The sequence below is a fragment of the Helianthus annuus genome, chromosome 17 (assembly GCF_002127325.2).
Source record: "Helianthus annuus cultivar XRQ/B chromosome 17, HanXRQr2.0-SUNRISE, whole genome shotgun sequence".
NCBI lineage: Eukaryota > Viridiplantae > Streptophyta > Magnoliopsida > Asterales > Asteraceae > Helianthus > Helianthus annuus.
The window spans coordinates 23,788,678-23,807,703 of NC_035449.2; the positions used below are offsets into that span (position 1 = coordinate 23,788,678).

Consider the following 19,026-nt stretch of genomic DNA (forward strand, 5'->3'; position numbering starts at 1 on the left):
GCTTGCCATGGCCCACATGGCCTTCCATGATCCATGCCCCCTTCGGTGTTAAATTGAGAGTTGCATTTATGACACTGAGATCTAACTTCTTATGAACTGCACTAAACTAGTAGGACGTTAGCAAGAAGCTGAGCCCAAAAGCAAGAATCAACCATAGTGTGTGGCATGGCTTTGTTACTTAAGATTTTTTTTAATGACGACTTTCGTTAAAAACGAACCTCTAGCAAGCCGCTAGGAATGCAAAACAACTTCAACCACAAACAAAGAAAATCAAATTACAAAACATTTCCACTTCCCTCACCTGTTTGTTAGCCTCCATAATGTCCCGTAATGAAATGAAAAAAAAATGAGAAACCTTGCACCAACAGTGCCACAGACAGGCCGTGAAGATATGCTCAATCGAGTCATTACCCAAGCCGCAAAGGCTGCAAACTGAAACAAACGAAACGATGTTCCTTTCTGCCACTCCTCAGAAGGGAGCAATCTACCAATCGAGAGCCTCCAGCCAAAACTGTTAAAGTTTCATTGGCGCCCAATTGTTCCAATAAAAAAGCTGAACCGCTACTATTGGTGTAGCTCAATCTCAGCAGCCCTTCTACTAAAGCAACAGTGAAAAGACCGGACTATTCTTCCAACCAAAATCATTTATCTTGGCAGCCACTGAAGCAAAATTCAGACAGCTTATTGACCAAATCTGTTAGCTTAGTGACAAAAGTGTTACTCAGAAAATTTTGCCTCCATTTCCAACTGTCATGGCTGGCTATACCTATCATACACCACACAATTCTTGATTGTTTCAGCCGCGAACAAGGATATTTATTTCTAAAAGGGCTACTTTCCAACCAGTTATCTACCCAAATTCTAAATGAAAGCACCGAAGCAACCATGCTAGCCGCCATGTGTTTTCAACAAACCATTTGCTCAAGATCAAAGCATCATCGGCAAACAAAAGATTTGTCACATAAAGCCCTCTGTTTGGGGTGTTACTTTATATACTTGCTGGTATAATATTGATATAGGTGAAGTGGCAAGGTTTAGGCAATAATAAAAATTCAAGAAAAATAAAGCTATGAACTAAATGGTTCAGCATAAACGCAAACTGGTAAAAATAGCAACCATGGAAATACCCTGTGGCAAGACAAAGCCTTTTAAAACGCATTGGGGGTTCAAGTATCACTAGATGTCTAAAGCAAGAAATTCGCCATTATTCGTTAAAAAACTAAATAAATAGCCTATCAATTGTTTGTTCATAGTTCAGGCTCCATAACACAGCTAACTAATAAGAGTCAAATTTATAATTTACACTCTCAACAAGATACTAAAACAAATAATCCTCAAATTGCAAAGCAAGCAGCACCGACATACAATCCAGCAAAAGCAAGATGATCTGTACCGGTTTAAATCTGAATCACATATCATATAACTGCAAAATGGTCGACAAAAAAAATATAAATCGGCTCATATTAAGAAATTCAACCATTTTATATCTTTTGCTTCACAGGTTACACTCAGAAGCGCGGATAAACCAATCAAGTCATTGCCGATTGAAATAGTCATATTTATTAAACATGTTTATTTTTCAAATATACTAAATAACTAAAAAATTATCATAAGAAAATATTTAGTGCTGTTATTTAACTCCAGTCTCGTGAATGTTACGAAAGAAGAAGCTGATGACAACACAATACTTTCTGAGTTTTTTCAGACTCCAAACCCGTTTAATAATCCAGGGTAAAAAGTATAGTTTAAACTCAATAATAATAATAAAAACTAATAATCCTCAGTAAAATCCAGTAATATCAATTGAAATACAGCTTCAACCAAGTGGTTCTCCCTGTAAACAGGGTCTTGGATCCACGTACCTCTTACAATTGGATTACATCATCATTGGAAAATAATTAAAAAAACATATTTAGTTGAGCTCAGAGTAAATAACAGCTCTATCAATCATGAATTCTCTGAAGCAGAACTGGCTTAAAGCTGTGTATTCAATCATCACTGCATATTTTCACAAAAAAAATAGTCGGCTCATATTAAGAAATTCAACCATTTTAAATCCTTTACTTCATTGATTACTCTCAGAAGCGCGGATAAATCATTCAAATCATTGCCGACACAAATCAATTAGAAAACACAATTTATAGCGGATAATTTTAGAGGAAAAACAAATTAAAATATAAAACCTCCACGTTAACACCGCCTAGGGTTGAGTATATGCCTCCATGACTAGACCTCTTTCCAGTTAATTCATTTAGGAAAAACGCTTAAGGTGAGGTGAGGCAATAACAACTGAAAAAGTTAATTGATGATGTGTAGCCGTCAATTTGACACAGAAGCGGCCATTGAAAAGGTACAGAGGGCTGAACTGCAACACTCGACGGCAATAGATCTGATATAGCACGAGCATTGGGGCTTTCTTCTTCATTCGATTATTGTTTCGGAGAAGCCCGGGGTGCTACATGCAGATTTATAAGCTGGAAGCGAAGGAATAATTTTGTTGAATGAAAAGAGGAAGCCAATACTTGGAGTGAGGATTGAGGCTGTGATGGTTAAACATAGGAAGATGATTTGATTATAAATAGGCAGTTTGCTGTTTGGGTGCACTATGGAGCCCTAAAAGTGCAATGTAAGTTTTTTTATTGGGTTCTAGAATTCGTTGCTAACACGGGCCCCTTGGCTAATAGTTTTAAGTGCTTCTCTAGTGGGACGGTATGCGTTGCCCATAGCGCCCAAAACGCCCAAAACGCCTAAGAACACCGTCACAAGGGGCGGTATGAAGGAAAAATTGAGGTGGGGCGCGACCTCTATAACGGCGCGGTGGTTTGGTTTTCAAAGTTTGGACCAATCAAAAATTAGTTAGTGTTTTTAAATTAATTAATAAAAACGAAAATTAATAATTAGGTATTGATGGGTAGAGGCTTTATGACTACGGGCTCTAGTGATATAACGCCCCATAAAGCCCCTGTGTGACGTGGCACGACACGTGTCGCATAACGCCCCACAAAGAGCTTTATGACTACGGATGGCCTAAGAATGACTGGTCATTTCGCTTTGTTGACCGGGTTTTCAGAGTCCGGTTTTAACGGTTTTTAAGTCAAATCGTGAGTTAAACCGTTAATAATGGTTTTTTGTTATTGAATCCAAACGGCTGAAATTTAAACCGAACCTTTACTAATGGTTTGGTTTCAATAGCATCCTCAAATAAAGCACTGTAAACATCATTCGTTTTTGCGAGAAACAACCATTTAAAAAGATAAAAGAAGAAAGGGTAGAGCAAGTATACAAGTCCGCAAGTTACATACCTTTATCGTTAACAGCATAAATCTTGTACTTGTTATGCTTATGCCACAACCTACTCATTCTAAACGCTACCTACGCGGTTTCCTTGATTGGATTAATAGATGCGGGCATCTGCGTCAACAACACGAACCAACGTGCCTTCTCATAAGGTATCACCTTAGGATCCTCAATCTTGGCATCCAAATAGAGGAAGGTCATAACCACAAGGTTGACATGACAACGGCACAGACGTAAAAACTTGTTTTTTTTCCAATCGTGAAACCTCTGCGGAGGAATGCCAGTGTGTCGTTACCCACTTCGTCGGTTGAACTGGTACCAACTGGTTCGCCCACTCAACTTGTAGAAAGCAAGAAACATTTCACAATTGGGTTCAATCCCCAACGCCTTATGATGCGTGCTAGTGTGTATATGTTTTACGTATATATTTTAAGCCCTTTTTACACTTTTTAGCCAAGTTTTAAATTTATAAAACACGATATTTACTAACACTACACACACATATGGGCAAGTGCACCCATCGTGGACGTAGTATAGTGAACCAACGTGCCTTCTCATAAGGTATCACCTTAGGATCCTCAATCTTGGCATCCAAATAGAGGAAGGTCATAACCACAAGGTTGACATGACAACGGCACAGACGTAAAAACTTGTTTTTTTCCCAATCGTGAAACCTCTGCGGAGGAATGCCAGTGTGTCGTTACCCACTTCGTCGGTTGAACTGGTACCAACTGGTTCGCCCACTCAACTTGTAGAAAGCAAGAAACATTTCACAATTGGGTTCAATCCCCAACGCCTTATGATGCGTGCTAGTGTGTATATGTTTTACGTATATATTTTAAGCCCTTTTTACACTTTTTAGCCAAGTTTTAAATTTATAAAACACGATATTTACTAACACTACACACACATATGGGCAAGTGCACCCATCGTGGACGTAGTATAGTGAACCAACGTGCCTTCTCATAAGGTATCACCTTAGGATCCTCAATCTTGGCATCCAAATAGAGGAAGGTCATAACCACAAGGTTGACATGACAACGGCACAGACGTAAAAACTTGTTTTTTTCCCAATCGTGAAACCTCTGCGGAGGAATGCCAGTGTGTCGTTACCCACTTCGTCGGTTGAACTGGTACCAACTGGTTCGCCCACTCAACTTGTAGAAAGCAAGAAACATTTCACAATTGGGTTCAATCCCCAACGCCTTATGATGCGTGCTAGTGTGTATATGTTTTACGTATATATTTTAAGCCCTTTTTACACTTTTTAGCCAAGTTTTAAATTTATAAAACACGATATTTACTAACACTACACACACATATGGGCAAGTGCACCCATCGTGGACGTACTATAGTGTTGGTAAGATACCGAGGTCGTCCAAGGACACAAGAGCTTTTAGTACCGGTTTATCCTCAACGTCTAATCAAATCAAAATGTTAGAAAAGATTTTTAAAACTAAGAAAATAAAAGTAACTAAATGCTGAAAAATAAAAATAAAAATAAAAACAGATAGACAAGATGAATCACTTGGATCCGACTCGTGTATAGTGTAACCTTTGATTATTTTCGCACTTTTGCACTTGTTTAAGAGATTATCTTAGTTATTGTAGTAGGCCCCTCTTTTGAAGGTGACGTTACCCTCAACCCAGTATTGAGTCAGCAAGGATACAATCCTAAAGGGTTGGATTATTGAAAGATAATGAATTAAGTTATTAATGCAAATTATGGTAGGCCCCTCTTTTGAAGGTGACGTTACCCTCGACTAAGTAGTCTGAGTCAGCAGGGATACAGTCCTAAATAGCCGGGTTATAGTATTAATAGTAGTTTAACTTATGAGGGGGTCAAAGAGTTTGGATCCCCGCCATCCAATACCTTTGGGTATTGAAGGAGATCCTACTAAATTTGACCCAGGTCCCTTGCAGGACCTCTAAACGCTGAACAAGGGCAAGACCCTTACCAAACCGTTCCCTTAACCCCCGATCAGGTAGCCAACATACCTCCATATAGACTGTGGAGATATGAATGGTGAAAATCTTTTATTTATATAGACAGTAAAATAATGTCAAGACACCACGGACAAACGATAAGGAAGAATCACCTTCAACATAAGAAACTAGTTATTAAAGTCATTAATACAAAACCAAATAAAAAGTGCAAAAGATTAAAAATAAAAAGTATTACACTAGACACTTGTCTTCACCAAGTGATGTAAGAGACTTAGGCAAACATGGCCTTTGATTGTCAAGAACTCTTACGATCAACCTTGGATCCCGAGACGACTCACACACTCTATGATGGACAATGAATGATGGTGGTGGATGATGGTGTTATGGTGGTGGTGGGTGGTGGGTGAAGTGTGAGAGAGGTGGTGTGCCAAGGGATGAGTTGAAATGGCTCCAAACACTCCTATTTATAGGCTGAACAGAGGCCTGGGCACGGCCCCGTGCCCGCTTGGCACGGCCCCGTGTCCGTCTGACACACTCTCTCTCTCCATTAATTGTAATTCGCAATTACAATAAATGCGCCTGCAGTACTCTGACCACGCCCCCGTGTCCGCTGGGCACGGCCCCGTGGTGGGCAATAGAAGCTTCTATTAGTTTGTCTTTTCTTCTGCTTCTTGGGCACGGCCCCGTGCTCGCTGAGCACGGGGAGTGTTCAGTCTTCTGCCTTCTCTGTTTTGCTTGGGAGGATGTTGTCGAGGGGTCGGGCAATCCACTTTTGTCCCTTTTCTTGTATTTATGTTAGATTTTGCTGTCTTTTTGCTTCTTTTGTTAATTTGAGCTCATTTAATCCTGAAAATACAAAAGGAAGACAAAAGTACACTTTTTCCAACATTAGTACTAAAAAGGGTTAGTTTTATGTCGTATTTGATATGATTTATATGTTGCATTTTGCGCATATCACCTTACAAAAGAACTCGAAATGGGCCATCCGTCTCTCCATCTGATGCATCTAGGATATGTGAAACCCATAAAGAGTTAACAAAGAAAAATAAAAAATTGTGATCGGAATACGAAAGTTGCAACCATGGAAGAACTTAGAATATAAAGAGATCTTGTCGTCGGGAGGGTTTGCAATCGTACAGACCTCGACCGGAAACTCAACCTCCCGTTCTTCGCATAGCTCATAATTGTGTCAAAAGGTCTAGAAATCTTTTCTACTTCATAGAAATTTTGGACGGTCAACAACGACGCTCCCCGTTTACCTGCTTACTTCTTTAATTGAGGAGGGTCCGAGGAGGATGCCATCGGAGAATTATGGTAATGTTTGGAGAAAAAAAGTTAGAAGATCTTGGGTTTTTTCTAGTAAAGAAGAGAAACAGAGAAGAAGTTGAAAACGGTGGGAAGAAAACGGTAGGCGACGTTTTCGTATGAGTCGGCGACTTTTTCTACGAGTAGTTGGAGATTTGCAAAACTCGTTTGAAGTTTTCCAACAAAGACGTGAAGCTACGGGAGTACTCGGTTTTTCGGGTATACAAAAATGTACGTCGGCTATTCGTCAACTTGCGTACGGGACCTCACCGGACTCGTGGGATTAATACTTAAAAATGTCTGAAAAAGTATCGCGCGATAGTCTTGAATATTTTTGCCAAGGTAGTATTTTAAATGTTATTAATTGTTGTTATTGTTAGTAGTAGTATCTTCAATACTAGTCTATTAAATTATTATTATTATTATCTATAGGTGTGATACGAATATATGGTAAGAGGTATCTTAGGAGGCCAACATGGAGCGACATTCAACAAATATTCGAGGTGCATGAACAAGTCCACGGTCTTCCCGGTATGCTTGGTAGCATCGATTGCGTGCATTGGTCATGGGGAAATTGTCCAACGGCTTGGCGAGGTCAGCATGAGCAAGGCGATCATCCAGGCCCAAGCATTATGCTTGAAGCCGCGGCATAATATGATCTTTGGATTTGGCATGCTTTCTTTGGTACAGCTGGATCCAACAACGACATCAACGTTTTTCATTCATCACGGATTTTCAACGATATTATTAATGGAGTTGCACATGGGTAAGTCTTCTATGTGAATGATCAAGAGTACAAGTATGGATACTATTTGTCCGATGGTATATATCCAGAGTGGGGCACTATTGTCAAGGCGTTTTCAAACCTACACGACGACAAAAGAAAACCTTTCACAAAAAACAAGAGTCCGCAAGAAAAGACGTCGAACGTGCATTTGGGGTTCTGAAGAAGTGTTAGGCGATCATTTTCAATTCGGCACGTATGTGGGCAAAAGAAAAAAATAAGAGATGTTATGTACGCGTGCTTGATTCTACATAATATGATTTTGGAGGACGAAGGTAAGGCGATATACCAAAGCTATTAAGGTGATGTTCCATGACCTCCTTGTACGATAAGCAACGAGCAGAGGCTTCGAAATCATGCGGAAATTTGTTCTGATGACCTTTGTAACGCCCTTCGTGCGGATTTGGCTGAGCACGTTTGGCGTTATCATTCTCAAGAGTTGGGCTCGGACTCAGAAGAGGAGTCGGCTTAGTTATATTTATTTTATTTGTTTTTTGATGTTTTTTGTTTTAAAAATATGTTTTTTTCCCTTTTTTTCTTCTTTAGTTGTATATATATTTTTTAATTAAATTTAATGGAATTTTTAACTTTTTAAATTACAAGTGTATTTAGTAATATTACATTATATTTGTTAATATATAAACTAACATAAATAAATTATAATAATAATTAAACAATGATTACATAATCCTCAACCAAGCCCCAACCAAGCCTTTACCATTACACCTCTTTGGGCAATTCTGAGTGAGAAAAAAGTGTACATATGCGTCACCTACGTGGCAGCACTTTTTTTCTCATCCAAGCCCCATATCACATATGGTCGCTTCGGCGATGGTTTTTGTAAGTTGCGAGTACTAGATCGCGAGCTCCGCCCTAATCTCATTTTTAGGATAAGACCTCCTTGATTGTTTCCAAAACCTTGGTTTACCAGTGCTGCATCAAACTGGCAACAACCTTTGGTGCTCCCATATGCCTGAAACCTAATGGCTTTTATTTGTGCTACTTAAAGTCAGATACAACCCTTGGACCGGTCCGGGTAAAGATCACTGCTTGTTGAACTATCGGGGGTCCAACTTATCCAGATTGAATATTACTTAATCTTACCAGGAGAAGATTAAATGTTTCTCGAAGTGTTGGCGCAAATATAGGATTGCTAGGCACAAGCATGAGGACATGCATGAAATTATGGTGGGAGAGTTTTACGGGCCAAATGTTTGAACACAACATTTGCTAAGGGTTTATAGTTAAATGCTGGCTAGCCGTTTTTACACAGTGAACGCACCACTAGTATAGAGCCGTTGTCGTTCTCCTAATGAGTTTAAGGCATGCTGAAACTAGTGACCCATGTCATAAGAGGATAGACAGGCCCGAACAACCATGTGTGCCACACAGGCCTCGAAAGATGACTCATGACAAAATGTCTCTTTATGTGATAAGGGGACACTTGAAAAAAGAACATTACTATGTTGAATTCTCTTCACATTGCTGTTTTGGTCAAAAATTACTGAAGCAGTTAAGTGATCAAATTAGTTTTGTGAGATAGTGTGCTAGCAATGCTTGTGGAAAATATGTTGGTTTGTTAGTTTGCAAGAACAGTTTCAGGATATAGTCCCAGGATATGAAACTATATCAACAATCAAACAATGAGCTGAAAAAGTAAAAATGGACACATGATATATGAGGAAAGCCCTTGATCAATCTAGATCTCCGGCATAAAACCTCGGGAGCTGACAATTTTCGGCTGCCTTGTTCTTCTTATTACTTCAATGTTCAGGATACAGTGCAGGATATGGCTCAGATCGACACTAAGTGTTACAGCGATTACAAGTGTTGAGTGTTAGTGCGTAATAGAGAGAAAAATAGGTGTGAGTTCGAGAGCAGAGAGTGTGAAGTGTGTGTTGCTATCGATCTGGCCTTCTATTTATAGTTACAAATATTGAACTAACTTTCATATAAACTAGGGATACTACCGAATATTCCCTTTTGAACGTTAGATGTAACAATCCTAGCTAAACTAACACCCTCGATTATTTTCCCGACACCCTAATATATTTTAAAATATCCCAATATGTCCCAAAATATACCCATATGTGAAAGCTGAGCCCGAAATACAATATAGCATTAAAAACAAGTTTAATTAAGCTGAGGCGGGCCACGTAGAACCCACCTCAACCTTACGCGGACGGTATAGAGGTTTAAACCTGATTTCATTGATTTCTTTAGTTTAGGCGGGCCGCGTAAGATTTTCGATAGTTAACGCGGGCCGCGAGGGTCCCAAATCTGGCACGGCCCTGGGCCGCCACATGGCCCAACACCCGGACAAGCTAGTTGATGACCCAGCTAAGCTACGCAGTTGACCGGAGTCAACGCGGGCCGCGTAGGCCCTATCTGTGTGTTACGCGGGTCGCGTGAGGACCAGTTTCAGCAACTATATAAAGGAGGCCTCGGATCTCAGTCGAATTCGCTCACAATCGTTTCTCAAATCTCAAATTTTGAATATTAGGCTTTATACGCGGGTATTATTGTAACACCCCGTGTTTTCAAAAGTCAAAGTCAAGACTGACTTCTTTGACCGTAGCTAGTCTAATTTATGATTTCGTTAGTTGTATTATGTAGAGTAAGTGTTATTAATCAAAGTAATCGAATGTTCAATCGATGCGAAACGCTAAACGACTGTGAATAGTAGGAAGTAACAATGCGATAAAGTCAATTAATCAATAATAAAGCCAATCAAATCTTCATCGAACTCGAGACTCGAATTACGCGAATTTTGGTATTAATATATGTGTGTGTGTGCCTTATGTGTTACTTGTGCATGTCTACCTTATGTTATGTGTGGTAATCAATCGAAACTCGAATCGAAACTCGAAACTCAATCGAACGCAATCAAAATCGAATTATGATAATTGGTGGCGAAAAGACATTGCGAGACATTGATGATTGTATGTTAGATATAGTGGTTGGGATTAAGAGTAATTTGAATAGGAAACTCTATCGTATTCTCATCAATCGCAATTGAAATCGAAATATCAAAAATCATCGCACCGAACGCTCGAATTAGGCAGCTGAACGATCAGGCTCTCAGCCGATCGAACAGCCTAGCCGATCGGACTGCTGTCCGATCGAGATGCCTGGCCGATCGACCAGCCCTTTCCTCTTTTGGAAGCCTATAAATACCCCTGTCATTGTCATCTTTACCACTTTTGGAAAGCTCTGACCGACCAGCTTGTGCTCCCCTTCTTTTCTCAGATTCCTTCCGATTCCGGTAAGATTTCATCATAAATCTTGTACTTTCTTGATCTATACACACTCCTACACCTTTCTATCTTTCGAATCTTGATTTCTAACCGTGAAATCATCAAGATTCAAGTGTTCTAGGATGACGTCATCATGGTGTTCTTGAAGAACTTCATGTTTTGGCTTCAATCCACCAAGAATCACTTGGATCTAGCCGATTTCGACATAAACAAGCAAAGATCTTTCATAGATCTGAACATTTCTCGGTGAAAATGATTGAAAGATGGTTTTTCCAACTTTCTTTCAAATCTTTTACACTCAATGCCTTCAAACCGATAGGAACGGAGCTTGTGCCGACTTGCTAATCATTTCGGTGGTTGCACGACTCAAGATCCGGATTCTATCCACGAGGCTCACCGACTTCGGGTTAAACGTTAAACTCCGTTCCGAATAGTTCACCGGCAGGATTTGGGTGATTCCTGTCCGAGCAGGAGAAACAAGTAAGAACGATGGTTCTATGGTTCAGCTCGTTGTCAAAGTACCTCAATATAACGTCAAACAATCAAAACAGCCAAGTGTTAGACGACAGGCCGACCAGGTCAGGAAGCTGACCGATCGGGCTGACTGTCTGTCACACCCCAATTTTCCACGTGTCACCGGTGGGCCCGGTGGGGAGTATAGTGACGTAGTTGGCATCATCATAGACAAACAACACAATATATAAATGCACAGCGGAAGCAAAAGATAAATATATTACATTCCGAATATAAGTAATGTCAAAGTATTACAACGGAAGGTAAAGGATCCACAGGCGGATCAATAAAAGAAAACTGTTCAATAGGCTTTAGGCATCTAGAACTTGCAAGATTCCCTAGTGACGCCCCGAGCTCCCAGCCAATTACGCATAGTACCTGCCACTCAACCTTTTGGAAAATACGTCAGTTTACACTGGTAAATACAATTAACTGACTCATTTTGGAAAAAGAGTTTGAAAAGTGATTCGTGTGCAAACGGCACAAAACATCTTGACACATTGATTAAAATGCACAGAGGCAAATTAATCTTTATACTTGGGACAATTTTATTAATAAAAATCTTGTATCCGATTTACATGGTTGTCCAACATTTAGGGCCGGTGATTATACAATACAAGCCGGACAAGATTAATCGACACACCACAAATATAATCTCACAAGAAGATACTCTCACGAGTGAGTATACGTTATACATATGCAACAGGAGGTGTTTTGCCTACACCTTGTGCTTACGTCGTGGCCATTCACTTTTTAAAATGAGCCAAGGATATCCAGGACACGGTCATTAACCCCCAATGTTATTTGTTATCAATCAACACAGATTAAAACGGGATTATGCAATTTAATCATCTCCGATTAAACAGTTTCTACACCCGACCAAGCGGTATTTTTATAATACCGTATCCCAAGCCCGTATAAGGGAAAATAAGTTAAAAGTATTTACCTGAGCTAGCTCCTGTCTTAAATAGCAAGAATAATAACTCAGCCGTATTCCTAAGTAAGTGTAGGTACAATTTACCGGAAAGCTCTAGTCTGGAACGATGGTATAAATAACCAATTAGAATACTAACGGGTCATTAGTTAAGCCTAAGCTTAGACCGGTTAGTTTTAAGGAAATATACGGTTCAAGCGCACGATTAAGCGAAGACCGGATAGAACGTGATCTAGACCCGACAAGTTTGAATACTTGTATAATATGGGTATACTAAATACATTCTGGATTTTGAGACAAAAATGATAACGTTTGGCACGATTCGGTCAATTTATGCAAACTAGTTACATAAACCGAACCGAGCGCTAAAAGAGCGTTACGGGTAGGAAAAAGGGTCATATGCAAGTTCCCTGAGATAATATGCTTTAATTGTGATATAATATCAGCAAGTTATGTTCTATTATGCCCCGAATAAGTTTAAACTCAATTTATGCCTCATAAGGGCATTTTGGTCATTTAAAAGATTATGAAAGAGTCAATTTGGTAATCTGAGTTACAGGTCTGATTTATACAGTAAATATACTTAATTTGCCATATTATAACAGTAGGGTATGACCCGTAGACAAAACTTATCATTTAAAATCAAACTATGCACCGTAGGGGTATTTTAGTAATTTCACAAGGGCTAAAAATGCCAAAACTGGAAATCTGAGTTCGACATTTATACTTACTGTTATTATATGAAAATATACTAAATACATCAGTAGGTATGAGTCTTATATGTTTAAAATGAGTATAACGCTTACTAAGCGTTAAAAACGCTTAAAACGCGATTTAGAGCCGTTTCCGGGTTTTCAAAAGAAAGCTGAGATTTTTATATTTCCAGAATGCTCAAAATAATTTATTTAACATATAAAATCAGTAGAAAAAGGTTTGGAGTCAAAAGAATGTATAAAACTCATTTTATGGCTTAAACGGTCAAAACCGGCATAAACCGAATCGACTTAGCGACGTATGATCCAATCAGCCAAATAATTAAATAAAAATCATCAAAAATCCCAAAATATTATATAACATCAGTGGGTAAAAAGTTTTGTATCAAAACGTGGCCTGAAATGGGTTATACGCGAAATGCGCCGTTTAGGTAATTTTAAAATATAGTTTTACGCTATCGGCCATAACTCAAAATCTGGAACACCAACTGGTCTCAAACTTTCGGTGCAAGTTTATATATTAAAAATAAAGATTTCTACTCTTTCACTTTTCCAAAGATCACGTTTTATATCAAAAAGGGCAAAATAGTCAACTTTAAGCATATATCGGAAACATGCAAATGAATCGGCTAAGCATAGACTCAAGAATCAAAAATTCCAGAAAGTTTTACCAAAATAAAAATGGTCAAAAATACTCTCCAATACAGATCTCCAACATGCATGTACGAATCCGAATCGATGGTCTACGAAATAGTCGTTTTACAAGACTTTCGGTTCCGATTCGTATCTATACTAAAGATTGTCGAGTTGATCATAGTAAAACACATTCTTATATTCATTATAAAGCTATTTTTAATGATCAAACGGATTGCATGTCATCAACATTACCATCTAAGCTATTTTTCACAAAAATCATTTCTGTTGACTTTTTAGAACCAAGTTTGACTCGACAATTAGCATGCATAAAGTGGGAATCAGAGAATACCTTTTTGAGGGTTTGTTTCCCACGTAAATACCAACATATATCTGGTTTCAATTTGAGAAAAGACTGAGTGAAACTCGTTTAATCAGAAAGTCAAAGTGTTTGAACAATCAGTTTGACTTTTACTAATAATCGATGCAAGAACGAATTAAGGACTGAATTAGAAGCTTACAAAGGTCCTATTGATGCTTAGTTAACACTAGGATGTTACCTTGACGTTCAGATTTGCTCCAGGAAGTTGTCTTGAGAGTTTTACAAGTTGGATGTTCTTGATCACAATGTATGAGCTCAAAGAAATGAGCTTTTGATCTATTTTATGGATGAAATCAGAGGTAGTAGCAAGTTCTTAGTAGCCTAGGCATGCAAGGACTTTCATTGGATCAAAAGAGAGGTGATAACAGCTGTTTACAACTTCAAATTCGGACCCAAAATGGTCATTTTCGCGATTTCTGTTACTGGCAGTCCCACGCGGCCCGCCTGGGCATGTCCAGGCGGGTCGCCTGACCCTCTGATCAGCCAAACAAGTTTCAAACATTGAAAGCTTTGGTCCCTGGTCTTGCACGCGATGTTTCGGCTGCTTATTTTGACTCGTAAACCCCCAAACTTGGTTTCTAAGAACCTTAGGACATTTACCAACATGGTAATGTCCTCGGATAACTTTGCGCTCAACCGAAAAGCCATGAAATTCGACGTTGACGCTTTTAGCCCCTCAAGTACGGTTTTGGCCATAACTTTCTCATACGTTAACGAAACTTCACGAAATTTTTACCACATATTCTAGTGAGTATATTTTAGCATTATAAAGCTTCGGGTCTGCCAAAAGTTCACTCAGAGGTATAAATTCAACATGTTGACACTTTTGGCCCCTATAGTTTGTAATTCCTCACTTTTGTGCAATTTCCGCGTCGTATGATCCATGAATCATCCGTTTAAGGTTATGAACATTATGTAGGGTTATCATAGAGTCTATTTATCCATTGTTGACACTTTGGACCCTTACGTTCCATAGTTTTCACTGTTTGTCAATTTTAGTCCCTCTAAAGTATGTTTTCACATACCGGAACCTTATGACACGTGTCAAGACATTATTGGACGAAATTTTTCGAGGTGTTACATCCTCACCCCCTTAAAAGAAATCTCGACCTCGAGATTTACTGAAACAAATGAGGATATTTCTCTTTCATCGTGGATTCCACTTCCCACGTGTATTCGGGACCTCTACGGGCATCCCATTTGACCTTAACAATAGGCACGTGCTTCCTTCGAAGCTTCTTCACCTGTCGGTCCTCAATCGACAAAGGTTTTTCCACGAACTTCAAACTCTCGTCTATGTGTATATCTGTATGCGATATAACCAGTGATTCGTCAGCGAAACACTTCTTCAATTTACAGATGTGGGGCACATGGCGTTAAGTTCTTCAGGCAAGTTTAACTTGTAAGCGACTGACCCGACACGTTCGACAAATCTCGAAAGGTCCTTCGTATCTCAGGCTTAGCTTGCCTTTCTTACCAAATCGCATCACCCCCTTCCGGGGCGATACCTTAAGTAACACTTTTCCACCTACTTTGAAGTGAAAATTTCTGCGTCTTGAATCCGCATTCGATACGGGTTTATCATTATATCACAAGTCTTCCAACCGTTATGTGATAGTGCTCCTTGACTTATTGGCGAAACACATCCCTTAATCCTTAGGGTGTAATACATTGCGAGCTCCACCAAGCTCCTTAAATAGGCTTTTAGCTCATAAGTTATATGATCTATGATACATTCGATTCCTTCGAATGATTTTTATATATACTCAGAGTTTAACTAGCCTGATACTTATTAATTTGCACACCCTTCCAGAGTGATGTCTTTGATGAACCTTATTTCTTAACAAGGACTTAGGAGGGTTGCTATTTTCACAACTCTTTGATTTTTCTGCCAAAACCGGCAAGCTTACAGATGATCATGGATTTGCCTGATCTTATTCGTTGTTTCCAAGGCAACTATCAGACCGGATGATTGGACTTACCAATCTTCTATTTAGCAATAGATAATTTAACATCCCATCTAAGCAAGGTCCCCAAAGGAGTAGCCTTGATACTTATACATCACTATTATAGAAATGCTTATCTTAATGTGAGATGCTTATTCCAACCATTACTTAAAACTAATCTTAAGGGATAGTTAATTCTCTCAGTTAGTCGAACAATCGACGATCCTGGGCAGCTGATGGAAATTCTCAATTGTTGCTTAATTTGGGGTTGTGGTATTCAATGCATAAGCAGAATGAACCTTCTTTCTTAATTAACAATGCCGATTTCTTCAGGATATCGAGTTAGGCTATATGGATCCTTTATTTTAAAACTTACTTATTTGGGGTTTCGATTCTTCCAATGATGGTACTAGCTACCTTGAAGGTTTCATAATATAATACCTGAAATGGGATATAGATCTTAACTCTACTTGCCTCTTGATGTGCGTGAAGTGTGTTATATTTTTAGATATATATTTAAGCCCTTTTTACACTTTTAGCCAAGTTTTAAATTTATAAAACACGATATTTACTAACACTAAACACACATATGGGCAAGTGCACCCATCGTGGACGTAGTATAGTGTTGGTAAGATACCGAGGTCGTCCAAGGACACAAGAGCTTTTAATACCGGTTTATCCTCAACGTCTAATCAAATCAAAAAGTTAGAAAAATGTTTTAAACTAAGAAAAATAAAAACTAACTAAATGCTGAAAAAGAAAATAAAATAAAAACAGATAGACAAGATGAATCACTTGGATCCGACACGTGTATTAGTATAACCTTTGATTATTTTCGCACTTTTGCACTTGTTTAAGAGATTATCTTAGTTATTGTAGTAGGCCCCTCTTTTGAAGGCGACGTTACCCTCAACCCAGTAGTTTGAGTCAGCAAGGATACAATCCTAAAGGGTCGGATTATTGAAAGATAATGAATTAAGTTATTAATGCAAATTATGGTAGGCCCCGCTTTTGGCGGTGACGTTACCCTCGGCTAAGTAGTCTGAGTCAGCAGAGATACAGTCCTAAATAGCCGGGTTATAGTATTAATAGTAGTTAGCTTATGAGGGGGTCAAAGAGTTTGGATCCCCGCCATCCAATACCTATGGGCATTGAAGGAGATCCTACTAAATTTGACCCAGGTCCCAAGCAGGACCTCTAAACGCTGAACAAGGGCAAGACCTTTACCAAACCGTTCCCTTAACCCCCGACCAGGTAGCCAACATACCTCCATATAGACCGTGGAGATATGAATGGTGAAAATCTTTTATTTTATATAGACAGTAAAATAATGCCAAGACACCACGGACAAACGATAAGGAAAGATCACCTTCAACATAAGTAACTAGTTATTAAAGTCATTAATACAAAACCAAATAAAAAGTGCAAAAGATTAAAAATAAAAAGTATTATACTAAACACTTGTCTTCACCAAGTGATGTAAGAGACTTAGGCAAACATGGCCTTGATTGTCAAGAACTCTTACGATCAATCTTGGATCCCGAGACGACTCACACACTCTATGATGGACAATGGATGATGGTGGTGGATGATGGTGTTATGGTGGTGGTGGGTGGTGGATGAAGTGTGAGAGAGGTGGTGTGCCAAGGGATGAGATGGAATGAAACCAAACACTCCTATTTATAGGCTGAACAGAAGGCTGGGCACGGCCCCGTGTCCGCTGGACACGCCCCCGTGCCCGTCTGACACTCTCTCTCCTCATTAATTGTAATTCGCAATTACAATTAATGCACCTGCTGTACTTTCACCACGCCCCCGTGTCCGCTGGGCACGGCCCCGTGGTGGGCAACAGAAGCTTCTATCACTTTTGTCTTTTCTGCCAGGGCTGACCATCCTGGACACGCCCCCGTGCTCGCTGAGCACGGCCCCGTGTTGAGCTGGACACGCCCCATGTCCGCTGGACACAGCCCCGTGTTCAGCTGGGCACAACCCCATGCTCAGCTGGGCACACCCCCATGCTCAGCTTTCTTCTTGTTTTTTGCTTTGGGAGATGCTGTCGAAGAGTCGGGCATGCCACGTTTCTTCCTTTTCTTTGTATTTATGTTGGATTTGGCTGCATTTTTGCTTCTTTTGTTCATTTAAGCTCTTTTAACCCTGAAAATACAAAAGGAAGACAAAAGCACACTTTTTCCAACATTAGTACTTAAAAAGGGTTAGTTTTATGCCTCATTTGATGTAATTTATATGTTGCATTTTACTCACATCAAATACCCCCACACTTGAATCTTTGCTTGTCCTCAAGCAAAACTCTTTAATATGTGGCTTACACTCCCAAATGGAATGGGTAGAAGAGAAGGTTTTGGGCTTGTCTTGAGTGTCGGGAATCCAAGATCTTTATTGGGTTTTATTTTTATACTATTTACAATCCTATTCGTTATGATTTATTTAGAACGTTTCATAAGAGAAATTACTTATTTGGGCATAACATGCCTTTTTAAAATTTCATTTATATACAAGTTCACATACCTCACGGGGGATCACTCAACACTCGGCCGAAGGTGTATTTTTAGTGAATCACTCGAGAGCGGCATGGAACTTATTCCTACCATAAGCTTGCCAAGCAATCAATCCTCCTCCTTTTTAACTTTATACCATTGTAAATATCAAGAGGACTTTTTGGGTGAAGGGTTAGGCTTGGGCTAAAGGTGGGTGGTTGGGTTAGTGGTTAGTAAAAGGGCGAAAAGCGTAAAAAGCGTCGGTTTTCGTAAAACACTTTGTTTTTTTTTTTTTTTTTTTTTTTTTTTCTTCACTTTTTTTTTCTAATGAAGCATTTTTCAAACAAGGTTTCTTTTGATGAGCTTGTTTGTTTATTGCTAACTTCATCTCTTTTTTTTTTTTTTTTTTTTTTTTGTGTCACAAGAAAACCGAGCTTTGTTACTAAAATAAAGGGTTTAAAATGAAAAAGGTTTTGGTGGGTAACGGGTGTTTGTTTTGGGGAAAGAAACGAAAAGGTTTAGGCTCAAAGGGGTTAACTAGGGGGATTTTTGTGTAGGTGGTAAAAAAAAGGAAAATTAATGGTGTAGAAATAAAAAGGGGTTAGTCCTAATGCCTCCATCATTTACTTACTCGGGTTTAAGTTGGTAAGGACCGGGAATGTATCGTCGTGGCAAGTTCTAGAGTCGTAAGAACCAAGCGGCTATTCACACAAGAAACGAAAAATGAGCATTTAGTTTAAAGATGTATATTTGTATGCTCAATAAAGGCTCAAAACTCACTTTTGTGGGAATGGGTTTTTATGTGATCAAGTATATATAA

The 19,026-nt window shown here is 39.1% G+C and overlaps 6 non-coding genes across 6 annotated transcripts; all 6 read right to left on the bottom strand.

Moving 5' to 3' along the window:
- Positions 1-1,454: 1,454 nt before the first annotated feature.
- Positions 1,455-1,543, bottom strand: LOC118489633. The gene has a single exon (XR_004887651.1). It is a non-coding gene; the product is annotated as a small nucleolar RNA U36a (small nucleolar RNA).
- A 74-nt stretch (positions 1,544-1,617) lies between these two features.
- Positions 1,618-1,726, bottom strand: LOC118489625. The gene has a single exon (XR_004887642.1). It is a non-coding gene; the product is annotated as a small nucleolar RNA snoR97 (small nucleolar RNA).
- A 51-nt stretch (positions 1,727-1,777) lies between these two features.
- Positions 1,778-1,892, bottom strand: LOC118489598. Its single transcript, XR_004887615.1, has one exon. It is a non-coding gene; the product is annotated as a small nucleolar RNA Z278 (small nucleolar RNA).
- Positions 1,893-1,915: 23 nt separating this feature from the next.
- On the bottom strand, positions 1,916-2,007 carry LOC118489590. Its single transcript, XR_004887612.1, has one exon. It is a non-coding gene; the product is annotated as a small nucleolar RNA Z223 (small nucleolar RNA).
- Positions 2,008-2,024: 17 nt separating this feature from the next.
- LOC118489631 lies at positions 2,025-2,113 on the bottom strand. Its single transcript, XR_004887649.1, has one exon. It is a non-coding gene; the product is annotated as a small nucleolar RNA U36a (small nucleolar RNA).
- Positions 2,114-2,308: 195 nt separating this feature from the next.
- On the bottom strand, positions 2,309-2,465 carry LOC118489637. Its single transcript, XR_004887654.1, has one exon. It is a non-coding gene; the product is annotated as a small nucleolar RNA snoR134 (small nucleolar RNA).
- Positions 2,466-19,026: the final 16,561 nt, after the last annotated feature.